Source organism: Apodemus sylvaticus, chromosome 2 (assembly GCF_947179515.1).
Source record: "Apodemus sylvaticus chromosome 2, mApoSyl1.1, whole genome shotgun sequence".
NCBI classification, from domain to species: domain Eukaryota; kingdom Metazoa; phylum Chordata; class Mammalia; order Rodentia; family Muridae; genus Apodemus; species Apodemus sylvaticus.
This window is the reverse complement of record NC_067473.1, coordinates 67922662-67931453: the sequence shown is the minus strand read 5'-3', so window position 1 is coordinate 67931453 and position 8792 is coordinate 67922662.

Here is an 8792-nt window from a genome sequence, read left to right as displayed (position 1 = left end):
GTCTCAGGGACTTTACTGATGACTTTTCCCTGGGAGAGAGTATGGCAATCATGGCCCTGACTGGACCTCTAGAGTGTAGTCTATGGTGGCACTGACCTGGTACCATAGACCTGCCCTGCGATTGAAGCCGTCCTTGACTCTGAGAGAAAGCAAGTGGACTGTGGTATTGATGAGGATATTTTGTGATGGGACGCTATGTAACAAAAGGATCATGAACCTTATTGAACAACTCAAGATAAAGAACAGGTGCAGTTATATATTTGATTCAATAGAACTTAAGGACAACTCATCAGATGCTTTGTATTGCAGAAATTTCGCCTTCTACTCTACTTATATCACATGCTTTCCACTTACAATTGATAAAGGAGAATGAGGATTCCATTGTATGTAAGTTAGTCCCATCAAATCTATGCCAAGAATGGTGTGTTGATTAGGTCTCTACATCCCCAATCTAGCTCTTTCTGACAGTAAGGATCCTTACACTTCTGTCCTAGATTTGTTATCTAGAACTACTGCACAGTTTCATAACTGGGAACAAGCCTAAAAGACCAAGAATCTGATGCTTAAATTTTTTGCTAATGTGAAACCTATTTGCAAATAGCAAAACTTAACATCACATCTCACCAGAAATACCATTACATTTAACTTAGCCTAAAACAACAAAACCTTTTCAGAATATTCTCAAAAATTCAAACCCAGAATTAACTAATTTGTTCATATAGAAAAGGGGAAATCATTTGAAATGTAAATAAAAAATATATCGAATAAAAAAAAAGATATACATGATACACATATATTATGATTTCTTCCACCAGGTGGCAGCCAAGTCTTACAAAAATATAGCATAAGGGGTCCACTTGACTCCTGACCACCTAACAGCGTAAAAAATCACAACCATATTGTCCACTCAGTTCAGGAGGCCCACCACCTTCAAACTCTATACACAATATTGTAATGAAAATGTGGATATTGGAGCTAGTGGTTTTGAGAGGGTTACAGGGTACCTACTGACAGTCAACCTGGATCAATATTACCTGCCTGATACCTGCATTGTATTGGTGTTGGGAAACTCCAATAGTGGAGCACTGAGGCAGCCCTGGATACGAGTTGTCCACTTAAGTCTCAGGCACCTCAGAGCAATAAATCATATGTGGCATCACAGCTTTCCCTGCCACTATACTACACCCATACAAAGGCACTGTCCTTGACTGTGAGCTCACATAAATAATGGAAAAAGATCGACTCGGACACAATGTGAAAACAAAGCAAAGAGACTGTCCCTATGGACATCTCTGCTCTCCTTCCCCAGACAAAGTCCTTGAGTGCACAAAAGAAATATTAATAGCATGAGGCCAGTATATTTAATCTTTCTTTTAAAAAAGAAAAGTGGCATAGTATGATAGCAATCCATTTCATAGACCCAAGAAAGGTGGATACTAGACAGTGGGTCACAATTATTCCTAAGCTGCCGCCCTTGCTCCTAGCTGGGGAAACTGTAAATTTTATAGGGCAATAAGGAAAGAAACAGGGCTCTTTGCTTCCCCATTTATTCTTTATTTAAGATTAGTTTACTTTTTTAATTATATGGATATTTGTGAATCTGTGTATAGGCTTGTGCATACATGAGTGAAGATGCCCACAGAATCTGGACTTCGGCATCAGATACCCCTGGAGCTGGGGTTCCTGGCAGTTATGAGGTTCCCAACATGGGTACTGGGAACTGAACACTAGCCTCTGTAAGAACTGTATGATTTTTTGATTGAGTCATCTCTACAGCCACATACTTTTTGTTTTAATCAGTTTTCCTGTAAAATATTTTTGTCTGTTGAATGTTATCTGGTAAGTCAGTTAGCCAGTAAAAGACAACAGGAGAGGTAAGCTCTTTGTCAGCTGTAGTGCATTATGTGTGTGACTGAGTATGTTGGTGCATTGGGAATGTACTATTACTACCATTAATGGGCAGTGAGAAGAGATATATACACTGCTGGTCTGAACAGATGGGGGACACAGTCACAAAGAAACTAGGTGAGTTGAAATGCTGTTCATCAAAATATTCTCTCTAACATGAAGAAGGGTTTAAAACAGAGAAAGGGCAGAGATAATTTTGGGTGTCCATCCTGTGGTCCACAGGCTGTTAACCCAGAACAGCTATGGAAGTAGCTCAACACAAAAAATATACCTCTTACACAGAGAATCCCTTAGAATAGCATGTTGATTGTTCATTCAGCCTAGAGAGATACAGACTATTGAAGTGGAAACTTAAGGGATCTTTGGAAAGTCAGTTAGATGGTACTTTGCTGGGGCAAACACATGAAGGAATATTTCATTAAAGTGAACACAGCTGTAAAAGGCTAAGACAGACTCATGAAGGAATGTTTCACTGAAGCAGACCCAGGAGAGAGGATGTTCTGCTAAAGCAAGGATGTGAAAGGACACGTGATGAAAGTTCTTTGTTCATGATGCGTATGTATTGGTCCACTTTACATGTGTAGTTGAGCTGCATTTGTTGGAACTCTGCAGACTTGGGCTGACTGATGGCATGTGCTGAGGCAAAACCATGCAAGGGCAAGGCACATGGAGGACACGTGATGATTGAAGGGTATAACCAGGACTCCACGGAGTGTCGGAGAGGGAGCTTGTCTTTCTGGTATGGCTAGCTGTGCAGCACTTGCGGGTCTCGCATCTTCGCATCTTTGCTGATCTTCACTGAGAGCGGCATAGCTGGTGTTCCTGCTGGTCCCTCCTGCGAGCTCAGGCTGAGGCCTGGCTCTCTGCTGGGTACTGCCACCCTGCTGATTCGTGTTTGCTATCCTGACTCTACCAAACTGGACTGCTGGTGTATTCATGAAGTGCTTGCAAGGGGATCAAGCTGCTGCTGCCTGGGACTGCTGATTTCCAGACAACACAGGCAGGAGTTGCTCCAAAGAACCTTTCTAAACAGGTCCACTTCCCCCATACCCATGCTTTTTTACTACCTCTAGTAGGTGCTGGGCTAAAAGGGAGGTTAAATCATTTAAGAACCATCATTAAAAAAATAGAATTTAAAAAAAATTAAAGTTACAGACCATAGTCCAGAGTAGACTGGCTCAGTAAACATGAAGATGTTTTTCAAACTATGTAAATACATGTCTAGGTGTGCTTCTGCCATAGCTGTTGAATGAATGGGAGGCACTCAGAGTAAATTCCCATTTTTATTAAGCATTTGCACTGATCTCCTGGTTAAACAGACATTCTCTTCATTTGATTGGGAAGAGGTAGATTTACTGCCTAGAGACGAGAGGGCGGGCCATTGCATGTAGATGGCTACTTCATGTTCCAAGACCAGGAGTGGGGATCAAGTTGCTTCTCGTTGGGCATTTAACATTCTTTTAAGATTCATGATGTAGATTTCTCCCAGATCAAGTGATATGTTCTCCCCCTGAGTCTCTGATGCTTTGCTGAAGCTATCCACTATTCCACGAGGTCAGAAATCTAGGAAACCCAGGCCTCCTGCATCAGCTCTTAAATTAAAATCTACAAAATCAATAAAAATTCAAGGTAAGACAAGTCATAAAACTACTCCAACATTTAAAATATAAGACCAAAAGATTCTATGGCACTCTTAACTTAAAAAAAAAAATGCTGTAGAAAGCCAGCGCTCCTAATCCCACTTAACTGGACAGAAAGCACAACTGCCCGATTTGAGCCAGAGGATGGAAGAATGGAAGAACTGTTTTTGTAGAAAGACTCCAGGTACTCAGTAACCATTTGAGAAATTAGGTTTGGGAAGAGGGGATTCTGAAAGGAGCACACGCCCACCATCGGTCCTCACGTTTGTACAGTGTCTGTCAAGCTGACACAGAATGTCACTTCTGATTAGATTGCCTTATGAGCCAGCTGAGCTGCCTAAGGGAAGGGCTGTGAGGCTACAGAAATGTAAGCCCAGTCACCATTTTCTGTGATCGGGATTTGGGCCAATTCTGCATGAGGCATCTGTTAATCACAGTTAGTGTCCACTCTAATTGGCAGTGATCTCAAACCCCACCACCCAGGGGCAAACACAGAAAACCCAATTTCTGAAATGCAGCCAGGCCTCAGAGGAAGCAGAACACAGCAGGCAGTTTCCCCTTCTCTTCCTGATGTTATCTCCACAGCCTAAGCAGGGATGCTGGCGGGAGATTCTGTATCAGTGACAGATAAAATGGTAACGTGCAATGGATAAACTATAAAAACCGATAATGGGCAAAGCTTGCTTGAAAATAGCCTTTGTGATAAAGGAGGCATATTGTTTTATGGAAGAGAAAGGAAAAACTTGAAGATGTTGCACAGAAGTGTTTGGCAGGCATCCTCAATAGATGAAAAGCTTGTTTCTCAAGCAGAACTATTTTCAGAGCTGCTCCTGGACCACCAGCAAAGATGGAAGATTCCTAGGCTCCACTCCAGGTCAAAGGACTGAACAGATAGAGAGATAAAATGAAATGCATTTTAACTAGTTCTTTAGCAGTTTGGTTTGCTTGCATTTAATTTTTTATACAGCTCACATTAAAGCTCAGGCTCTCCTGGAGCTCACGGCGTAGCCAAGGTGGGCCTCAAATTCATGGCAGCCTTCCTGACTCATCCTTCGAAGCATGATTCAGGCCACGCAGTCCCTCTAGACAGTACTAAATGTGATGTCCTTTAGGAGAGAAAGAAAGATATGTGCTCAGTCTTAATCCTATAAGCACAAAGAACACAACATGATAACAAAGCTTGCCAGTAGTCTTAAGGTCAGAACTGGAACTTTAGATTGGAGAGAGCACAACTTTCCTGATAGTAAGCAGGTAATGACATCCAGAAAGACAAATGCGTTTCTACAGTCAGCAACCACATGATCCTATTTTGAAAGAACTATCACTGGGGGAAGTTTAGAGGGAACAGATTCTTCACCATGAGAGTAGTTTCTGGTGCATGCCATATAGTGATGCAGGTGTGGGCATATACCAAGCATAGGCCAATGTAGGAGTTTTGTTCAGGACTTGAAAGACTGTGGATGCAGACAATTGAAAAAACATTGACAACAGTGAAATCATAGCACTGAATGGAGCTCCCATGAGAATGTTCTACACAGCCTCTTCCTTGGCTAAGAACTTAACTTTATTTTTTTATTTTATTTTTTTAGAGTTCTTGCTTTTCTTCTTTCTTTTCTTTTTTTATTTATTCTTCATTTACATTTCAAATGTTATACCCCTTCCCCGTTTCCCACCTCCCCCCGAAAACCCCCAGCCCATCCCCCCACCCCTGCTTCCAAGAATATGTTCCTCCACCCAACCTACCCCCATGACCCCCCCTCGATTTCCCCTCGATTTCCCCACGCTGGGGCATCTATTAAGCCTTCACAGGACCAAGGACCTCTCCTCCCACTGATGCCCGACAAGGCATTCCTCTGCCATTCTCTTGGCTGGAACCATGTGTGCCCCTTGTGATATCAGGCTTAGTCCCTGGGAGCCCTGGAGCGTCTGGTTTGCCTACATCATCGTTCTTCACATAGTGCTGCAAAGCCCCCAAGCTCCTCCAGTCCTCCCTCCAACTCCTCCATTGGCATCCCTTGCTCAATCCAGTGGTTGGCTGCTGGCATCTGCGTCTGTATCTGTAAGGCTCTGGCAGGGCCCCTTCGGAGACAAACATAACAGGCTCCTTTCTGTATGCACTTCTTGTCACTCACAGTACTTTCAGGGTTTGGTGTTTATAGGGTGAATCCCCAGGTGGGACAGCCTCTGGGTGGCCTTTCCTTCAGTTTCTGCTCCACAATTTGTCTCCATAGTTGTTCCTGTGAGTATGTTGTTCCCTTTTTCAGAGCAACCGAAGCACCTCCACTTTGGTCTTCCTTCTTCTTGAGCTTCTTGTGATCTGTGAATTGGAACTTGTTTATTTTGAGCTTTTGGCCTAAAGTTCACATATCAGTGAGTGCATAGCATGTGTGTTCTTTTGTGATTGGGTTACCTCACTCAGGATGACACGTTCTAGTTCTACCCATTTGCCTAAGAATTTCATGAATTCATTGTTTTTGATAGCTGAATAGTACTCCATTGTGTATATATACCACTATTTCTGTATATATCCTTCTGTTAAAGGTCATCTGGGTTCTTTACAGCTTAAGAACTTATGTGGCTTTAGCCACACCATTTTCAAGTGTCATTTTGTCATTCCTGTCTTACCCTATCACTGATTCACACATTTTTGATGAATTTTTTTCTGCTTAAGTTTATAATATTAGTAGGACAAAAATGGACCCATAATAAAAATTGTATACATAATCAAGAGAAAGAACTGCATGGACATGAGACAGGAGAGCACATGTGGAAACAAAAGACCAAAGTCTTGACGAAGGTAAGTATTCAAAATAGCACAATACTCTAGAAATTCAGAAGAAGAAAAAAGAACACTCTGGGGTTGAGCTTTTCCTGTTATGTCCTTCCAAGTCTCACAGATCATTTGTCAAATATGTGGAATATATATTTCAATGCACACACACACACACACACACACACACCAGAACAAAAAAGGAGAATGTGAGACAGAAACAGACATTTCAGTAGGGTGGGAAAAGGAAAATGAAAACGTGGACTAGGATGCATGGGACATGAAGACAGAAGGGGAGCTGCTAGGAGGAAGAAAAGGGGCACAGGAGGCAAGGCAGAGATGAGAGTAGAGAGGAGAATCAACAAAAGTATGGATGAAACGCCATAATCGAACCACTGATTTGTGTGCCAATTAAAAAACCATTTGTTATCATTAGTGTATGTGTGTATATAATGTGTAAATGCAGGTGTGTGGGGGGGGGGTTCAGAGATAAACATTGTGGAGTCAGTTCTCTTCTTTTACCTTTATCTGGGTTCTGCAGATGGAACTCAGGTCATCAAGTTTATATTAGAAGATTTTCCCTGCAGAGCCAGCTAGCCAACCCTGGTGTGCTAATCATGTAGGACTATCTTATTTCCGAGTTCATCCAAGGGGCTCATGTAAGTGAATCAACAGTAGATTTTTCAGAAATATGTGAGGAAGGCACTAAGAGGTATGGAAAAAAAGAGGTGAGAATGTAACCATAGTGTCTGTGGGCTTCCTGATACCAGTGTCTGAGTGTTTCACTTCCCTGAGAAGTTTCTAGGGACTGGCTCCCCTCCACAGCCTCTTCATTATTAGGAAGTTTCTCAGCTTGCTCTGTCCAAAGCATCATTCATATATGTGCCCCTCTTCTCCTGACCAAACAAGCCTCTTAATACTCTTTACACTTTAAGAAAAAAACGTATGAGCCTTTCTTTTCTAGGAGCAGCCTGCCCCAAAATAAAAGGCCCGGGGGCGGGGGGGGGGGGGAGGCGGAAATGGGTGGGTGAGGCTAAAATGCCAGAGGCCAGCCATGACAGGGTCAGGTACTGAGGTGGCACACAGCATTGTACAAGGGTCAAAAGTGGATGACCCTGGCCTTTAATTCGCTCTTTTACTGTTCTGGGGAGGTACAAGCTGATGGCTTTGGGCAATTTCACAGAGAAATGGAAAGAAAGAAAGAACAAAAGAAAGAAAGATTCTCTCTCTGTCTCTCTCTCTCTCTCTCCATCTCTTTCTCAGCAAAACTGACCACCTGTTTTATCAGTTTCAGAACTGAATATGGATACTTACAAATATATACATATAAATACATATGTATGTACATGCATATAGACTGACAGACATATATGCACATATACATTTGGTGGATGGTGCAGAGCCCCAACAGCCACACTGTATTTTTCTCTCAGCCTTTTTATACCTTCTTAGACAAACGTTCTTTATAAAATTACCTCATAGATAAAATGTTACACAAAAGGGGAGCTACGGAAAGATGTCAACAGTAAGTTCAAAGCGGTGTTTCAATCTATAAACACATTATAAGTTCAAAGCAACAATTACTCATGGCCTTGCTTTACCATAGTGCACACCTGTGGCCTCATGCTTGGACCTGGCCTAAAATGAATGTTTTTACTTGATCACAAATTTGTCCCAAGCCTATTTCTCTTCTTAGTGCAATTTATGAAAGCTCATTGTATTATTAATTCTGTAGCCTTTACCTACTATTCTATGAGGAGGGGACACATTCTATTCTTGATTCTAACTTTACTATATCTTTCTAGCAAAATAACTAAAACCATCTCCTTAAACTTTCTTCCTAAAAATGATTTGAATCAAATCAGGAATTCTATAAAGTCTATAATTCATCTAAACAGCATTAATTCATGAAAGTTCACTGTCATGTTAATTTGCAGGACATTTGCCCAATTGGGTGGACTATTATGCAGGAAGTAATCACACAAGGCAGTGAGGAATCTCCTGGTATCCACTCGCACCAAGCCAAATACAAAAGGAGTATAGCAATGACAAACATGAGAAAACACACCAGGAGCAACCCTCAGATGAAGTCTCTGGGGTCATGCCTTCCCAGAGAACACCCGTGGCAGCCGAACAAGATGAAGCTTACTTGCATCTGTCACTACACACACTGTGACTTGAATATATGCTAAAACTAACAAGGAGGAGGTAAATTTACCAATTTAAAATGAATCTTTCCAGGAGCTACCTCAAAGTATCTCCTTCCTTCCCATCTATACATGACTAATGATGACAGCCAAAGGGTCATTTTTCACTGGCGTCACTCACAGCCTCAGCATCTAGCATTGTGCCTTGCACATTGAATGACTGGATGCACAGGGCAAAATGTCTTCAAAGAGAAAGAAAGGTATCAGTACAGAGAGGTTATTAACTGGTGGATGGAAAAAGATCCCACAAAATTACCATAGGTTTTG